This window comes from Neophocaena asiaeorientalis, unplaced genomic scaffold, assembly GCF_003031525.2.
Source record: "Neophocaena asiaeorientalis asiaeorientalis breed wild unplaced genomic scaffold, Neophocaena_asiaeorientalis_V1.1 scaffold504, whole genome shotgun sequence".
Classification (NCBI taxonomy): domain Eukaryota; kingdom Metazoa; phylum Chordata; class Mammalia; order Artiodactyla; family Phocoenidae; genus Neophocaena; species Neophocaena asiaeorientalis.
Window position 1 is genome coordinate 2,255,178 of NW_020174438.1, and position 20,092 is coordinate 2,275,269.

General features: G+C 42.6%; 1 protein-coding gene across 3 annotated transcripts in view; it reads right to left on the reverse strand.

The window, feature by feature from the left end:
* TEAD1 (TEA domain transcription factor 1) overlaps window positions 1-20,092 on the reverse strand; it is a 262,390-nt gene that overhangs the window by 234,053 nt on the left and 8,245 nt on the right. For 2 of the 3 annotated variants that reach the window (XM_024757061.1, XM_024757059.1), the window contains exon 1: window positions 7,232-7,278. The exons of the other annotated variant lie outside the window; for it this stretch is intronic. The gene's annotated coding sequence lies outside the window, so the exon portion shown is untranslated. Of the gene's footprint in view, window positions 1-7,231; window positions 7,279-20,092 lie in introns of those variants that run through there. 3 annotated transcript variants of the gene reach the window in all.

A 20,092-nucleotide genomic window follows, 5' to 3' on the forward strand; every position in this document is an offset into this window, starting at 1 on the left:
AGAGAACTCGAAAGGGGAGGAGAGGGTTGCAGCCTGGGAGAAAAGCAGTGCTGCTGGAGGGGCTGCTCAGCCATAAAAGCACTTGGCAAAGACTCAGAGGACTCCTTGCTAGACTTCAATCCTTACACACCCAGGGGCAGTCCTCAGAGCCTCAAATCTTCCATCTTGAAAACGGAGCCAACAATTCTTACCCTTTCTATTCTCAGCATTGTCATGAGGAGCTAATAGGGCAGTGGATTTGGCCACAGGATGTTAAGACATAATGCACCGTACAGATGGGAGGCATGAGCTGGGACAAGGGACTAGTCTGGGGAACGAGCCCAAGGAAAGAGAGACACTCTACTCACCCTTGTGCATGATGCTCCCAGAGAGTAAGACTGAGGGGCGATTCCAACATCCTCGCCCTGCACGGCTACAGGCTGGTACCAGCCCAGGACCAGGGACACCTGAGGCTGCCACGGCACTGAGGGTAGAACACACAAGGTTCAAAGGGCAGGCCCCCAGTGCCGACAGCAGAATTCACCATCCCAGGGCACACCAGGTATAAAAGAAGCCCACAGAAAACCCAGTTGGCTCTACCTCCTCCAGCTCTCCAGTTACAAAGCCTGTAAGCAGATCAAAAGAAGGGTTCCGGAGCCAGCCAGGGATGGGGAGGAGAAAACCAGCCCCTGTGGGCTGCAGCAGGCGGCCCCCCCAGCAGTTTGCCTTCCATTAAAGCCAAGTGTTTGTTTACATTTCCTGCAACATCTTGTCACTTTCTGGATAGGATTTCTTACAGAAACTCATCTTTTTCATGTTGAGTGTAGTCTACAGAGTCCAGGAGACCATAAAGAGCAGCAGCTCGCATACCCTGTTTAAGTTCTCTTTATTTTAGCTTCGGGAGGAACTCAGGGAGTCTCTTCTCCAGCAGACCCTGCGCCTCCCTATCACATCATTCACCACAGAAGACTGGGACGGTGTCCTTAACACAACTCTCTCCCTCCCACTACCCTGGAGTTCCTTGAAATTCCCTGTACTAACCTAGAGTCCCCACCACCCAACACAGACCCTAGCATATAATGAACTGAAATGTCACCCCATCCTTTGGAATCCAAAAGCAGTGAGAACCCACAGGCACAACCTGCTCCAAATACTCAACTTTGCCCCTTACTCAGAAGTCTTTTAATATAGCAGCACCTCATGTCTTCAAGCCTCCCTGTTTGGTTTTCCAAAAACCTGACTTCCGAGGTCAAAGGAAAGGCCTAATTTAGGTTTGTGACCTTACCCTGTGTTTCATTTTACAGTTTTGATTTGTTTGATACAGGTTGTGGAGAAGTAAAAGCCCTTATCACTCCAAAATACAGTTACCAAATTCAAACCACTCGAGAACAGGGCCTTCTCCCTTCAACCAACTTTTTTGGCTGACTTTTAACAGTTTTAAAGTTGATAAACTAGAGGAAGCGCTTTATTTAAAGAAAGAAAAAAAGATCTAAGTAAACAGTTCCCAGAGTTCTCTAAGAATTTAGACTCAAAGAACACAATCTGTCTACACAAGGATAAATGCAGTTTTATTAAAGAAAACACAGTGGGCTTACATACACTCTTCAAACAGTGTACACTGTCCACACGAAGAAGCAAACAAATTCAAAGCGAGTGGAACAGGGTCATCAGTGGGGAAGTACCATGGTTTTTCGCTCGAAAGCTGAACCACAAGGCAGGCAAGTGTTAGAGACAGACTTTCTCAGGGTATCTCGAATGGAGCTCAAGGAGATGACCACAGAATCATGCGGTGGAGCTACTGTGATGGTTTTCAAAATGATTTTTATTGAAGAAACAATCAACGGAACTACTTATAATCTGCAAAGCCAAGCCCCTTGGCACCAAATGTGTTAAAAGCCTCCAATAGCACTGGAGTTTCGATTTATTCCAAATATAGACCTGAAATCACAAACTACAGAGCCAAAGCCGCAGTGTTTTAAATGACTGACCAACTCCATCGAAATAGCCCACACTTCTCGTTTCAGAGTGAGGGGGAAATAAATGAGAGTCAAGAAACACAGTTTCTAGAAATTCTTCCATCATAGGAGGGAAAGTCTGAAAGATCCGTGTGGCTTTTAAGAAAGCCAGCAAAAAACTAGGACATATGCAAAAGTTATTTCCACTGCACACTACAGATAAGAACGTCACTTTTCCAACAATTTTAAAATACACGGTATGTTTAGAGTTTGATTTTTCTCTCACTACTTGAGCTTTTGTCAAGCACCTGGATGTTAAGAGTTATAACAATGAATGAAGGGGCTTCCTTGGTGGCACAGTGGTTAAGAATCCACCTGCCAATGCAGGGGATACGGGTTCGATCCCTGGTCCAGGAAGATCCCACATGACGCGGAGCAACTAAGCCCGTGCCCCACAACTACTGAGCCCGTGAGCCACAACTACTGAGCCCGTGTGCCACAACTACTGAGCCCGCACACCTAGAGCCCGTGCTCCGCAACAAGGGAAGCTACTGCAATGAGAAGCCCGTGCACCGCAACGAAGAGTAGCCCCCGCTCACTGCGACTAGAGAAAGCCCACGCGCAGCAGTGAAGACCTAACACAGCCAAAAATAAAAAAATAAAATAAATTTGTTTTAAAACAAAAAAATGAATGAAGATTCTGTTCCTGCCCATAAGGCGCTCACAAGTTGGGTGTCTGTACCCAAAACGAAAGGGTTTAATAAAGAGATGATACGAATTTCAGTAAGGGACTTTCAGTAATAGAAAAAAGGTCCAAAGTTCTTTGCAGCAATATTTTATTTTCCCCAGTTAAAGAAAAAAAAAAATTAACCTAACCAGAATGATCTATTAGACAGACGCTGCTAAACATGGTGGGATGTGACCAGGAGCATTAATTTACCAAAGGACTGGCCGGTGACGAGACCTGCACTAGCTATCGATCATCATCAAGCTCCACGCTTCACTGTGACTTTCTACCACTTCGTCAACTTTCATAGATTAAAACACTCCAGGCCAGTCCTTGATTCATTTGGTAGATAACTACTGCTTCCCCTCAAAAACCACATATTCACTTTAATCCATTTGAATAATTTCTCAAACTATGGGCTGAATTCTAACTGGGATCCAAGTCCAGACCATCCCACATGAAGCTAATCTTCAACTAGAGGGCCAGAAGCTCTGGTTACTGGGATTTCACTCATTCCAACTCATTTAACAAATATTTATTGAGCACCAACTGCCAGGAATTTTCTAAGCACTGAGCAATTCCACTGGAAAATAAAACAGACATGGAACCTTCCCTTGTGGGGCTTACAATCTAGCAGTCAGAGCATCAACAAATGAATTTTACTGAGGGAAAGGAACATGATTCAGGATAACAGGCAGCTGGGCTGGGGAAGAGAAGGGATAGGCACCCACCAGATAGGATGGTTAGTTAGAGTGAGTTTCTATGAAGACAAAACCCTACAGAAGATACATCCTTAAAACTTGCAAAACACCTGTTACAGAGGTTGGTGTGACTGTTACTGAAAAAATTTTCTGAATAACTAGTATATATAATTTAGAAAAGACAAAAATATGTTTAAAAATAGAATGAGGATAAACTAATCTATAAACTTAACAGAACCCCAATAAAAATAGTTTCTGAAAAATTTTTTGACTAGACAAAGTGCGTCTAAAAGTGTAAACAGATAAACACACCTGTGAAAAAAGCCAGGAAAAAAATCTTAAAGAAGAAAGTGATGAAAAAGTGAGTAGCTGAATTGTACAGCAAAACCCCTGTCACAGAGCTATGGTAATTAAAGCTCCAGGTAGATAATGGAGCACATGGGAATTTAGTTTACCAATCTATAGAGAAAAGAGTCAATGAATTGTGTTAGGACAAGACAAGCATTAAGTTAAAAGGTTGGGATCTCTACCTCACTCTTTCTACCATACCAAACAAAATCTAGACATATTCAACTATGTAAAGTACATTATGACTTCATTTTTTTTATGTGTAAGACATTTTTCCAATAATTTCAGGATAAGATGGTCTTTTGCATGCAAATGAAAAACCTAGAAACCATAAAGGAAGAGTTGATAAATTTGATGTAAGATTAATTTCTGCATGGCAAGTTATGTAACAGGGAAAGTCAAAAGGCAAATGACAAACTGGGAAAGAATATGTGCAACTACCCCACGCTACAGCCCCCTGACGTTTCGCTGGGGCATTAGCAGTGCTTCTCAAATTTTAATGTGCATACTCTTCACCCGGAATCTTGTTAAAGTCAAGATTCTCATTTGGCAGGCCTGGAGTGGGGGTCTCAGAGTCTGCATCTCTAACAGGCTCCCGGGAATACCAAGTAGCTAAATTTTACAGAACTTTTCAAATTAAAGAGACATGGGGCCAGAACTGAGTGGGGCTCAGATACCTCATGAGAATCACTTCGGAAAGTTTCAGAACCTTGGTCCAAACTTCACCATTGGACATTCTGATTTAGAAGATCCCAGGTGAACAGGAAGAGTCAGTATTTTTTTTTTTTTTTAACTCCCCAGGTGACAAAGATATTCAGCCTGGTTTGAAATCCAGTGGACAAGATCGTCTGAGTCCCTTCCTGCTCTTTTCTGTGCTCTGAATACTACAGAGAGACATGTTTGAACTGGTAGTTCAAACTTCTTTCCCACCGCCAGACCTCCCTCCCCTACCCACACATCACCTTCCTGCAGCCTTGTCCTAACATATTCTCCTCTCACAACAAAGGCTGACAAAAGTACAGGAGCACAGCAAAGGAGGCCCACAGCATGGTTAAGTGGCATCCCAGTGATGATGGTTTACCCAGTCGCTGTTTAACCAGTTATCGCCTGTGTGATCCTGGGTTAGCCTCCTAACCTCCTGGACTGTATTTCCTCACTTATACAAACCAAGTTGTTGTGAGGGTTTAAATAAGTTAATCTATTGAAAGAAGTGTATAAATTGTAAAACATCATGTAAACATTAGATGTTTTTACTAGATGTGACATTGGGAACATACTTGTCTAAATATGAACCCCCTCATGTCCACATCCCAACAAATTTCTACGTTGTCCCCCTTTCCAATTCCTTCTCAATTTAAATTAAAAAATTCTCCAGGTTTCCACTTTCTAAATATACAAACTAAACACTATGAACAAAACAGGTAGAACATAAATACTAAAAACAGAACTACCATATGACCCAGCAATTCCACTCCTGGGCATACAACCGAAAAACACTAATTGGAAAAGATACATGCACCCCAATGTTCATAACAGCATTATTTGCAATTGCCAAGACATGGAAGCAACCTAAGTATCCATCGACAGATGAATGGATAAAGAAGATGTGGTATGTGTGTGTATACACACACACAATGGAATACTACTACTCAGCCATAAAAAAAAAGAATGAAATTTTGCCGCTTGCAACAAGATGGATGGACTTGAAGGGCATTACGCTAAGTGAAATAAGTCAGAGAAAGACAAATACTGTATGATCTCACTTATATGTGAAATCTAAAAAATACAACAAACTAGTGACTATAACAGAAAAGAAAGACTCACAGACAGAGCAAACTGGTGGTTACCAGTGGGGAGAGGGAAGGGGGCAGGGGCAGTATAGGGGTAGGGGATTAAGAGGTACAAACTATTATGTATAAAATAAGCTACAAGGATATATTGCACAACATGGGGAATACAGCCAATATTTTGTAATAACTATAGATGGAGTATAACCTTTAAAAACTGTGAATCACTTTCTTATATAATATTATACATTAATTATATGTCAATCAAAAAAAAAAAGGAGGAAACATTTCCAAACTTTCTCAGTTAAAAAAATAACAAACCCGCAGGTAGAACGTGTTATATCAAGCCTAAACTAAAAATGGCTTCAAATCTGTAAAAGATGCCAACAAATACTGCATATGTCTCCTAATGTACATGGTAAGGGTTTTCCAAAACAAATTCTACCCTCTTTAACAACTTCTACTTTGCTATTTCTAAATGTTAAGTCTCACCTAAATCTTCCTCCCTGCTCATTTATACTGCCACCCCCAATCTGGGGAACAGCAGATGAAGCAGGCCTTTTGTTTCTGACACCATCCCCAGCGGCACACACACATCTTATAGGTCTCCTCAAGAGGTGCGTTTGCTATTTAATCCATTTGCTAATAAAATGAACCTGGAAGGTTCCCTGACAGAGGAAGCTTGAAGCACGTGCACAACATACACACTGGATTTATCATCAGGAAGCATTTGCCAAAGGCCACTGAGCGCATGCTTTTCCACACCGATCAGAGACGGCAGGGGAGGAAGTGAAGGGTGGCGCCACTAGGCAGGACACCCAGGTCTAATGACACACCTGGCCTGCCTCCTTCCAGGTGCTCAGCCAACCAGAACTCCTCAGTGCCCCAGGGTATGACTGGAAAAATTCCTCACCTGCCACATTTGAACCAAGCCACCGTACAACCTAAACCACGTGGCAAACCAGGCAGCAGAAAGGCCTACATAAGGCCTGGAAATGTTCCAGTCTGAAACACAGGCTAGGAGGGTAACCCTATTGTTACTACCTGCTTAGCTCCCTCAGACAGAATCCATACTGGAGAACTGGGTCCAGGACAGCAGCCCTGCCTTGCAGACCAAGCAGAAGCTGTGTGCCATCACACTGAGTAGGGCCTCTCCAGAACACCACACAGGGCTTACTTCCCAGCAAACTAGTCGGCCAGAGACCATTTGGTTTCAATTAACAGAAACCCACTCCCACTAACCTAAGAAAAAAAAAAAAAAGAAGGGTAGGGGAACGTGGGTTCATTATAAGGCCAAGGGGTCTATCAGATGACCCCGAATCAGGAACTGCAGCCAGCTCTCATGGGAAATGGAAACCAGGAAATGGAAAACCATCCGGAAATGAGACTATTCCCAAGGTCTCTCATCTCCTCCTCTGCACAACAGCTTTGTTGTTTTCTCTCTGCAAATCAGTTTTAATTCTATGCTTCTGTGTACCCATGGGTCAAACATCTACTCCCCAGTTAGCTTTTCCCTGAATTGTAGGGTGAGCATCAAAGACCAACTAGGATTGCTGTCTCAATTCCAAAAGATTCAGGAGAGAGAGTTCAACTCAGCTTGGATCAGACAGCCCCCTTTGATCCAAACATCAGAGAGAAGGTGGGTAAGTTGGTCTAACTATAGAGGATATCTACCTGTCTGGCACAATTACAAAAAATGACAATATAAATGACAAGAGCTTAATGAACTCTGACCTTTGTTAAAGCCACAAGGTTTCCAAAGGTACCATCTTGTCTTCTTATCATCACTCCAAGGAAGCACAGCTGTACAGCCAGATCCTCAAATAACAGATAAATGTCTTCTTTGTAGTTTGCCTGTTGGTTGCTTGGGTCAGAGAAAAAAAAGCACTTTGTTGTTATCAAATAGGAATTTATTTCTGGTTCCTCCTTTCCTCTTTACAGGAGGGTTCTCGGCAGGAATCTTGCCTGGAAACAGGCAGAACCCGGCAGTACACAAAAATGTCCTTGAATCATGAATGCAGAGGTAGGGGAGAGACACAGTCATGGTAGAGAAATACACACACAGAACTAAAGCCTTCTGGGGCAGGGATACTAAAAATAATTTTCCATAGGAAGAATCTGTTCGGTGTAAAGGTTAAGCAAGGCTCCTTCCTTCCTTACAAAAGCGTCTGGGTTTTTCATAAAGTAGACCCAAAGAGTCCATCAGTGGGGGGTCTACTTCACCTAGAGCAACAAACACATTCCTCCCAGATCATGGGCTGCTCTGTGTGGTTGCTAATAAGATAATCTGTTACAGGAGGCTTACAAATCCATTTACATTGATTTTAATTAATGAATCAATCCCTGAGCCTGAACAACTTGGTCCAGAGAGGGTAAGCAATTCAAGATTCAATCTGCACTCCCAGCCTGAAAGCTACATTAAAAAGAAATTAACTCTCAGATCAATGCAGGACAAATAAAAATAATTGGGTTTGTAGCTCTTACAACATAAGAAAAAATCTCTTCCAAGTTTAGACAGTTACTCTTCACACATTAATAAGGGGAATATATTTTCAGTGATTTCCTAACAAACTCACCTAGGATTAAGGGGTTTTTTTGGACAAGCCTGAAATCTGGAAAACCAAAGTCAGATATTATGACTCTCAGTCCAGCCTGTGAAATGAAGATGAGTCCACCTTTCTCAAAAACTCATCAGAACCTCTAAGCTCAGACTGAAGTTGAATAGAGAATCACCCAAATACAAACGACCAGTAAGAACAAAGTGGCACCCACCAGCCTGGCTGTGCTCTGAATCAGCCAGGCTTCATTAAGAAGGCAGGCAAACTTTTGCATTTGCTTTTACTTTATCCTTTACAAAGGCTGAAATAGAATTTGACCTTTCTGAGCTATCGCTAACTATGAATTGGAAACAAACTCAATTTAAAAGACGGCATCAATATGTGACCGCTCATAGGTTCATTTTTCTCTTCTCTTTCCTCATCTTTTTTCACAGGGTTTGTCTACCCACTCTATTTTTAGACTCCTATCAGAACTTCCAATGACTCCATGTAAACCTAGTGGAAAAAAGTCTAGTTTCAGTCCCACTTTCTCAAATCCTCCAGCTGGCCAACACCAATTAGCATCGGAGAAGAACATTAGAGTTAATAACTGAAAACGCATCACACTCAATTTTAATTTTTTTTAAGATGGAAAAAGTTCATAAACTCACCAGCAAACCGTAAAGCAGCAGAGAGACACCAGTCTGAGTCTGCCCCCACTTATGAAGGCAGACAAGGGGGGGCTGCTCATAAAAGAGAATAAATACATACAGGGTGTGGAGACCCATGACTTTGGGAGGCAGCATTTCACATTTCTCCCTCACTCTTTACAATATTTAATAAAAGAGTTATCAAATTGATTTTGAAGTCAGTAAGACTGGCCTGAAACACTGCAAAAGGAATAAAAAAAAAAAAAAAAAAAAACCCTTAAGACTGGCCTGAAACACTGCAAAAGGAAAAAAAAAAAAAAAAAAAAAGACCCTGTACATAAGGAAGTAAACTGCAAGAAAAAGCAAGAGCAAGAGAGCCAGGCCAGAGCTCGGGGCGGGCTGGCACTCGTGTGTTCTCTCCCTCCCTCCATCCCTCCCTCCCTCCTTCCCTTTCTTTCTCTCTCTCCCTTCTCTGTCTCCCGACTAGGCGAACAAAACAAAAGAAGTTGATACTTCAGCTATTCATATGGACTCCAGAGCTTTCTGCCCCTAATGTCTGCTTGCATGCCCTCAAGTTTTAGGATTCACTGGACGCTTAACTAAAGCTCCCTGAAACATTTCCTGTGCATTTCTGGGGGCACCTCGGCGGACCCAGCCAGCTGCCTTTCCTGGCTGAGTTGCGCGGGGCAGGGTATGCCAATGCAGCCTGACATTCAGAGCAAGACCACAAATTATAAACAGTTTCAGTAAATTGACTTGAGTGTCTTTGTTCCTCAGACATACATCTTTCTACCACTTACAAAGGCAGGCAGCAGAACCTAACCACCAATGCGACTATAGCCAGGACTGGGAAAGGAAGTTATTGAAGCCTGGATTTCCTGCTTTTGCTTGTAGCCAAGAACTATGAGGCTTGTAGTGGTTTCAGGAACTGACTCATCTAATGATTCATGGATAAGATACTGCTTTTAATACGTTTCTGACCCTAAGACTCAGGAACTTGAAAACCAACCTGAACCTATGCTTCACTCTTATTTGCAAATGACTATTCACAGCAAAATAAACAGGAGGACAGTGGTTAATGAAACAATGAAAACATCACACCAAGGGCAGGAAAAGCAGAATGTGGACGCCACATTTGAAGCCATGATCAAAAGCCTAATCTGTGGGCTGTGACTTGATAGCATCCAAACTTCCCAAAAGTGAATAACAGGTGTAATGAGGTTTATTTTTAGATATCATTCCCCTAGATGTAAAAATAGATTTAGCACAGCAATGTTTTAATTCAGGCGCATCTGGGGTTGTGACTCTAAATACCCAAGATGGAAAGCAGCATGTAGCTCTAAATTTAACTGCTACAGTTGCAAACCAGGGAAAGAGTTCAGGGTTAGCTGACCAATGAGTAATGGGTAATAAAGGACTCATGGTGGAACTCACTCTCTTAAATCATCCTCTACAGGAAGACTGCAACTCAGTATTTCCACCCATCCTCTGACCAGTCTTCTCTTTCCCCCCTCCACACACACACACACACAGGCACATCAGTCCTGAAAAGCAAAACTCTCTAAAAGTGGAGTCAGAAGCTGGCACCTCTAGCTGCTCCCCGTAACAGCCCCATAGACTCATTCATCATCAAGAAAGCCCACTAGCGAAAAGTTTTCAAGCCTCCCTGGCCCACCAATCCTTGGGTTTTCCCTGCCCCTCCCCCTAGGGGCATTAAGAACAGGACCAGTTTCAGGGGTGGCTTTCAAACCGTTTACAGGTTTCAACACCAGTCCAGTCACACAGAGGGAAGGGGGAAAAGAAGACAAAAATGGCAGGGGGAGGGGGAGGGGGGCCGTGGGGGATGGAAGAAGCAGTAAGACCAGTTGACCAGGCAAGGCCAAAGTGCAAGGGCTGCCTGGCAGGCCCTGCCCAGCTGGGCTCCTCCAACAGATTTACTGACATGACGTCAGTGGCTCCAGTCCAGCTTTTCTTTGGTAGCTTTTACCACTTGCCTCCCCTGTGTTAGGGAGCCACAGGACCATAAAGAAAATTCCCGTTGTGAAACGAGTTTAACCTCGGGGCACAGAGGCCTGCCTGTAAATTATAGGGCTCCTCACCCTCTCTCTGTGCCCCTGGAGGAAGGGGAAGGGAATAAACCCCTACTCCACTGTACTTTTCTTAACACAGAGGAACCATTAAACGAAGCTTGCTGCCTTTAAAAAAAAGGGGCGGGGCGGTGGGAAGGGGTGTGGTGGGGATATTAAATGAGTATACAAAGTTTCACAGGACAGGATGCTGGTTAATTTCTCAGGGATGTCATGAATGATGATAATTTCAGTACAACTCACTCATTCTGTTGTGAGGCTGTGTTGGCTGGACTGTGAACGCATACGGCTTTGTTTCACCAACAAAACAGAAAAGTATTACTGAAACTGAAACTTCAGGCCTGAATGGAACCTCTGAAGAGAGAGCACGGTAGATGTATTTAAAATGAGATTTTCTTTTGGCCCAAGTGCATATTCTGTGATGCACCAACAGGGGCATCAAACAATTTCCAAAAAGCAAAGACAGAAATTACTAAAAATAAGTCTAATAGGAGACTCATTAAACAAAAAACACTCATTTGAGACTTAAAGGCTTACTATTGTATTCCCACAACAGCAGAATAGCCGTGTTCCATCTAGGACTCCAGTGCATACAGCTGCCTAAAACTAGAGCTTTAAAATTTTTTAGCTTATAAAAATAATGTATTAGTGATAAATTCTTTAAATGAGTGAGAGATTAAATATATTCTATTTTAAACACTTTAGGAGAGAAAGGTACAAAACTTAATTCAACCAGTATTTATTCAAACACATGTGTGTAAATTGACCCCAACAATATCATCAAAATATAGCTTGCAGTCTGAATGGCTCAGAGTGGTAATAAGATAAGGAATCTCTCACCTTCCGGTTATTTAAACAAGGCACAGAACAAACCATCAGGGAGACAGGACTGAAAGCAATGATTAAAGTCTTCCGTGAAGCCTAAATTAATGTGAGCTTTGGCCTTCAAGATGAAGAGTCAAGCCATGAACTGTCCTGGGGGAATTCTTCAGTTTGGCCTTTTTCGTAGGGGAGAAAAGGACATGATGACAAGCACAAGAGTGGAAATGGCAGAATGAGAGCCAAAGGGGCCAAACATGAGACAAGTGTGCAAGGAAAGTTTTTATCATGGACCAAAAAGTTGACATGGTAGGTGGGATCCATTTCTGAAGGGGGCGAGGGGTGTGTGACAGAGACCTTACCCAAGTTGTAGCTCTGAAATAGCATTTCCCACTAAAAGAAAACAAGCTCTGCAGAAATGGTTCATTCTAAATCCAAGAATACAAAAGACACAGGATAGCAAGGAAGCTGCTATCAATAAGGGTCACATCAAAAGGACACAGGAGCCAACTAAAGAAACTCCCACTGCCCAAAGATTGTACAATTTGAGCATCAATAGGAAGAGGAAACTACACAGAGTCAAAAACATTGGACAGGGCTTCCCTGGCAGCGCAGCAGTTGGGAGTACGCCTGCCAATGCAGGGGACACAGGTTCGTGCCCCGGTCTGGGAAGATCCCACATGCCGCGGAGCGGCTGGGCCCATGAGCCATGGTTGCTGAGCCTGTGCGTCCGGAGCCTGTGCTCCGCAGCGGGAGAGGCCGCAGCAATGAGAGGCCAGCGTACCGCCAAAAAAAAAAAAAATTCCGACAATTTTAAATCCACGATTGCATAATGATATTCAAACAAACAAAAGAAACCACATACCTGCCTTTTCTGTACAACTATATGCCAGGTTAACCAAACAACTGATGATAGAAAGTTTCTATGAGTATTTTGGCTAATAAATGAAGTAAGAATGATAGGACTGGAATATGACCAGTTTACGAAGTCCATATGAAACAACAGATACAGGCAGAGATCATAAATCAGTGGCTAACACACAAAGAAAGAGACAACTGGACATCACGTGCCTCCTGGTGGATTGCTAGTTATGGAATGTTCCTGCCTTAAAAAACATTAAACCTCAAACAGACCAAGCTTCTAGGTCTAAATTCCAATTAATAGGAGATACAGAGGATAGTGGAGCATGATAAATAGCACTAAGAGAATGCAACTGCAAAATCCAGAATGAGCAAAACTTGACAAGAGAAACAGGCTTTTATAAACACATCACCCGCAAGGGGGAATAAAGGAGGGAAGAGATCTTCAAAGAGTTTTAAGAAACAGAACAACCAAAGATAACCTTTGATCTTGTTTGGACCCTGATTTAAACAAACCAACTATGGAAAAACAGTGATGAGACAATCAAGGAAAACTAAAGAGCCACTAGATATTTTACATTAAGGAATTATTATTAAAATATTGGCATGATGATATTACAGTTGGTGTTTTTTAAAAAGTTATATTTTTTAAATACATACTAAACCTTTACAGATAAAATGGTATGGCATCTGGGATTGTTTCAAAATAATCTAGTGGAAAAGGAACCCGGGATTTAGAAGGAACAAGAATGGCCACGGGGTGATGATTGTTGCTAAGTCATGATGGTCCAGGCACGTTCACTGCCCTCTACTATACTGAACTTTTCATAATAAAAATTTTAAAAATCTAAAACAAATAAAAATAAGGCACTGCTCCTGTCCCCCTCCTTCAAAAAGACAGAAAGATGCTAAGAGAAGAGATACTTGGCACTCTAAGTCATGGCTACTGGGTGATGTAATAACAGCCGTAATTATAATCGGCAGATAACGTTAATGAGACACTCTGCCAGGCATCGTGCTAACCCTCACTATAACCCATGAGAAAGGCACTACTATGTCCATTTTACAGGTGAGAAACTGGGGTTCAAAAAAAATAAAGAGGTTGCCCAAGGTCAAACAGGTAAGTGGAAGAAACGTATGTAATTCCACAAATTCAAAAATGTAATGAGAATCAGGATGAGTTATGTCTTTGCAAAATAGTTACCGGAAGTGCCGGTAACTCCTTAAGTCAAGAGATCCGACGCTCTCCAACGTGAAAGACAGCAGAATCAAGAAGTGGTGCTTTGCTGATGACCATTTTTGGTGAAACCCAGGAAACTGAAGGGGCAGTCTCTTTAAGATCTCAAAGTGATAAAAGCAGAGGAGAAAGGGTGAAAAAAGTGGACGGCACGTGTGTGTGTCTGTGTGTGTGTGAAAATATGAAAGCAAAATGGAAATTGCCTGAAGAGTGAAAAACAACAGAGCAGGAAATCCAGCAAGAAGGGAAGCTGGAAAAAAGCTTAAAACTAAAGCCAAAGGAGGAAGATGGGAAAGCAAATAAATGAGCTCCTGTCAGACTGGTCCATTCTGGTTAGGACAAAACCCTCAGGATCTTGGACAGAGAACTGGAGGACAGAGGAAGCAGGAGACTTCAGAATGGGTTGGGGCAACCAATGGAGAAGCTCACTGTGGGCCATTCGCCATACTCCATCATATTTTACTTATTCTTTTTATTTTCATTTTTCAGATAAGGAGACAGAGGCCCAGAGAGACTAAATAATTTTCCCCAAGAGCTCTCAGCCAATAAGCAGAACTGGGACTGGAACCTGGGTCTGACTTCAAAGCCATGCTTTTATATTTGCTTAATATATATAGCACTAGAGAGATCTACACAACATTAGGGCAACACCAAAATGACCAACAGCAGAGGTACCCAAAAGGCACTGGGAAATATATGACAACTCTAAGAAGGGGGCAAACCAGTACAGGGAAGGAGGGGAAGACAGGAGAACAAGTCCTAGAAACTGGCCATCAGTGCCCCAGCCCCTTTTGGCCCAGAGTCAGCAGAAATAGGTGAACAAGAGTAAGACAGTATCAACTATCCCACAACCTTCCACTAAAAACCAACCATGACATCAAAGATGGGTAGCAACCCCATTAGCAATCCCATTTCAAAGTCCCTGCTGTCTATTTCAGAGACCTGATTAAGGGCTCTGAAGAAAGCAGTTAACTCCCTTTTCTCTTCTGTCCCTGCCACTGTCCATCACACATCACTGCCTAAAACATATTTCCAGCTGGTCACCTGGGTGGGGAGGGGAGAAATTCACCCCATCTCCCTAGTTCCCAAGTACTCCCAAAGGTCATCTACCTAAAAACCCTACCCGCAACATGAAGGCATTTCCATATCCAGGCCTTCCGGGTGGTAAAGGGGGCTAACTTGCTCTGCCTGCAGGCCAACAAGAGCACATTCCAAAGGAAAACCAGATAAACTGGCAGGTCCAGTTCCAAGGCTTCCAAACCAGATCAGCTTCTTGCCAGAGCCCCCAACCCAACTATAGAGCATTTTAGATCAACCCAGCCCCCAGATAGCCTCTCATTTTCATATAACCAGTCTGAGAGGTGAGGCGTTCTGGGTCCCCACAGTCTTTGAAGCCTGACACCAAAGTGGGGAGGTGAATCTTGCCCCCTCTCAAGAAGATGAACGACTAGGGTGGGGCAGTTCCCCTAGGAAAGGCTTGAGTGGGTCACACCTAACATCTTAGGACCTTAGCCACAGGTTTGTTTTGAAAATAGAGTAAAATGGGCCACCAAGAACACAAAACAAAATAAAGTATTAAGTAGTCTGTCTTTTCTGCACAAATACACCAAAAGAGGGGAAGTTTACCTTTCTTTCAATGTCACAATCTAAACACCATTCAAATGCCACAGGTGACTTAATATGCAGTCTTTTTCAGCCTGGCAGCCGTGAAGTCACACAGATCTAGGAACTGGCTTCAAATTTTGGTCCCCATTGCACTAGCTGTGTGACCTTGGGCAGGTTACTAAACCTCTCTGAGATTCACTTTCTTCAACCACAAATAAAGCTCTCAGGTTTAAATTAAGGTAATGCTGAAGAATGGGCTTAAGACAGAACCTGGCCCGTCAGCCTTCCTTTCTTATCCAAATTCTCCAAGGGTGGCCTGGGAATTAGCACAACTGAGAGAAGAGGTATGGAATAGACTCAGCAGTACTGCTCCTCCTCCATAAAAGGGAAGGGAGTGTGGGGTTGTGGACGGGATGACTCAGATAACAACACTGCTCCAGGACCTTTTGGCCTAAGGCTCTCACATTTTATCTCTTTAATCTAAAGCTCGGCTCAAAAGCAGGCTGGATCATCTTCCCAGAAAGGGAAAGCAAAGATTTTCAAGTGACTTGCCCAAGGTCACAGGGAGAGCCAAGACCAAGGGCTATCCAACCCACACAGCTGGAAGTGGAGGGACCAAGACCCCAGCCCTGGGAAGACCCTCAAATGCCTTCTTCCAGTGAACCACCCCAACAAGGAAATAGTTCTCCCAATTCTCAACAGCAAAGGCCAGAAGCCATTCTTTCAAACTGAACACCTGCCCAAGTTACTGCCTAGAGCACATGATAAAATAACTAAATGAATAGTGTTGTTAAGAGAACCACCTGGAATTGAGCAGTGTCATTACAATTATTTTTGGTTTTAGGCAAAGTACTTAAATTTCTAAGATTCCACTCCATTTTCCCTCTGTATCCACAGGTTCCAAATCCACATTCAACCAACCTCGAATCGAAACTATCTGAGAAAAAAAAAAATTTCCAGGAAGTTCAAAAAAACCAAAACGTGAATATGCCACAAGCTGGTAACTATTTACATTTAGTATTTACACCGTATTTACAACTATTCACGTGGCATTTACATTGTATTAGGTATTATAAGTAATCTATACAGATAATTTAAAGTATACTGGAGGATGTGTGTAAGTTATATACAAATACTACACCGTTTTACATAAGGGACTTGAGCATCCGAGGATATGGGTATCTGCAGAGGTCCTGGAACCAATCCCCTGTGGATACTGGGTCCGGGTCCAGTGTATTTCGGCACATCATAGGACATCATTACAGTCTCCCAAACAACAAAGATAAGCAAGTTTGAAACTAAGAATGTCAAGAGAGCCAAAACTACAGGTTTTAAAATCTGTAATCTGAAATCCCCAGATTTCACACAGTACAAAGCTTTCAGAATTCCACTGGGAAAAACTTCTAAATTGAACTTTGCAAGTCCGAAAGGAAATGAACCAGTGCTGAATCATTCCCATGAATGATGAGACACTTTTTTTTTAATTCGTTATGAATTGATCCACAGAATAGCAGAGGGTTTGAAACAATTTGGTTGAAACTAGCACAGGTTTATAGGAAAAGTTGTTCTCTGAAACTCCCCTCTACTGAAGCTCAGAAACAGCCTGGGACGCTCCAAGAATAACACTGTTATGAGCTCAATATCAGGGTACCTCAAAAGTCTCCTGCTTGAGATTTTTCTCTCTATCCTGCTTAATTAAAGAGTCAGCCAGTTTCCTCAACAGTTCCTATTCGTAGGATGACCATATCACTTATCTTCCAAACTGGGACATTTTGACAGTAAAAGAGAGCACGATTAAGGGCTGCGCCACAAGCAGCCCAAACCAGGACTGCACCAGGCCAGAAGTTACACAGCCACAAGGAATGGTAGAGAACAATCCTTTAGAAATACAAGTGGATAAAAACTACCACAAACAGTTATTATGAGGAAGACAGTGTGCATCTGGTAGGAGGACCCAGCAATAAATTAAAAGTTAAAATTAAGAAAAAAATGGGCAGGGGGGAGGGAGACGCAAGAGGGAGGGCATATGGGGATATATGTATATGTACAGCTGATTCACTTTGTTATACAGCAGAAACTAACATACCATTGTGAAGCAATTATACTCCAATAACGATGTTTTAAAAAAAGAAAAAAGAAGAAAATGGGCAGAGTAGAACCTGAAACTCGAGGTATAAATTAACCTATGCTGGGTTCAACTTTTCCCCATCTTAAATCAACTTAAATCAGATTCGATACTTAACTTGTGGCCTCACGTGCCTTCCAGGTCTCCCTCCCTCGTGATCTCCTAGTTTATTTATCTTTTATGATTTAGTTCACAGGCTGTTTAAAGTGTAAGCCATACGGGCGGTTAACATAGTCAACGTTTATCATTAAGGAGCAGGTCATCCCACATTACTGAAGTTATTCTTTCTTAAGTAAAAAACCTTCCACTGTAGATACTTCTAATGGATACCTTTAGGCTCTGCACTAAAACCAGTAAACTAGCAGAGATGTAAACCCTTATTATTAGGTCATTGCTCTGAATATCAATCTTAAATCACTTGACCAGCAAAACAAATGTACCACCATGTGAGGAGTGCTGGGAGTACCGTGCTTCATCTTTTCCTATGAGATATAATTCACATACCCTTTTAAAAGTATAATTCAGTGACTTTTAGTAGATTCACAGGTTGTAAACCATTTTTTTTAAATCTACCTTTCTCCCCTCTTCAACTATCAGTCTGCCTGCCTCTAAAAGCCTTTATTTCCCAACTAGTCTACTCATCTCTCTTAACAATTTTTAACCTCAATTTTTAATTTAAACTAGGAAACCAGATTAACACACAGTTCTATATACCCTGGTTAAGAAGACATGAGCAAAAATGCAGGTGGTCCTCAGCCTAGGCTCACACAAAGCAGTCTTAACTGCTCAAACCAGTCACTGGGAGTGGCCCCGCTCTGAAAACACTGAAAACACGGGGACATGAACACACCCTGAAGTGTACCTGGGTGTCAAGTGGAGCAAGACCAGCCTAGGGCCTCTGGCTTTGAAAACACAGGTTTCTACCCACCAGCATCCAGAAAGGATTCAGCTCATCTGGCCAGGAAGTACCTCAGTACTAACCCAACTTAGACACTCACCTGGGACTAACATTCTCTTAAAATATGCAAATATACTGGCAGAGGGATGGTCTGCCATTCACACATGAGTGTGAATTATTAATTGAATTATATTTAAGGCCCAGAGAAAGGAATCTGATGAGAGGGGCAGAGATTTAACTCCAGAGCTTGGAGTACTTGGAGGAATAGGATAAGTCTGACAGCAGTCACACCTGCAGCTCTAGCCTACTGAGCTAGCTCTTATCTACATATTATCACAGCCCTTCAAAGTGGGTAACACACCAGCCCATTTTCCAGATGAGGAAACTGAGGGCACAGAGAAGTTAAGCAGTCTGCCTCTAAACAGGTTAAGAGGTGCAATTAGGCCAGCAAATGTATGGGGAGGTACCTCTCTGCCTCTTGTTCTCTCACACCCAGAGTTGGTGCCCTCAGAACTCCAGCAGGGATTCCTCAATAATGGCTTTACCAACAGGTCCAGGGCCTTGAGCATAGCTTCTCTATGAAAAGATGAGTTCCATACAAACACCTTGGAAAAGAACTTTCAGAACCCAATCCCAAAGTTGGGAGAGTGGCTTCCAAGCAAGAACCTAAGGAAGACATTTCCTTTCGAGTGGATATAGGTGCACCATGCTACCTATCTCTGGAAGCATTCCCATTTAACTGGTATTACCATTTGGCAAGGAATGGCCTCAGATATTGCGTATTTACTGATGGATTTCCTCTACTTTATGAATCGGGGAAGTGTGGTTCAAAGAGATAAATGGTCTAGGACTTTATGGGATGCCTCACCTCTCCTGGATTTCAATCATTCGCCCGAGACCATAAGTCTGGCTCTTCTTAGCAACTGCTTCAGCCTCGGGTGTTCTTCGAGAGTCAACGTCCAGGCTGACCTGGCAGGAACTCCAGGGAGACCTGGTGTACAAGACAGCACATGAAGCTGCTGTTTGCTGAGCATGCATTATGTGCCGGGCACACAGGAGGCATTCTATTAAAATGTACAGATGGGGACACAGAGGCTCAGAGAGGAAGTAATTTGTCCAAGGGTACGGAACAAGTGTGGCTGCGCCAAGAGTCCCACTGAGGTGTGTCCAACTCCAAACCTGTGCTTTTAAACCTATGTTATTATCCTGCCTTTTTCCAAACCAGAATCAGGAAGCTTCCAGCTCCCCACAACCAGACCCCTCCCTCTCTTCTGCTTCTTTCATTAACTGTTCATAGCCAAGTTTTAGATCTATACTGGCTCACGACTGGCAATGAAACTTCTTTATTAGTATTTTAGGGTTGAGTTCATTACTCTGGAGAGTATTTAGGGGGTGGGGGAGATGTTTGTTTGTTTATTTAACAACTTAGTCCCACTCTAATCCCAAAATGGCATCTGGCCAAAAAAATAAAATTAAAAAAAAAAAAACGCTTTCCCTTCAAGGCCCAATTCCAACATCACTTCCTCTACAAAGGTTTCTTTAGTCTCCACCACTGGGAAACACAACTCTGGATATATCATGAGCACTTACTCCACTGGATTTTTTTTTCCCTTTATTCTGATATTACCTAAGAAAATGTATGTTCCTGAAAACTACAAATGTGTAAAAATGAAAGCCCCTCCCCTTCCCAATCCACTCCCTCAAAGCAACCCATCAATGATGTATAATCTCCCAGATCCTTTTGGAAAGAGATACAAACATATTTCATCAACATTT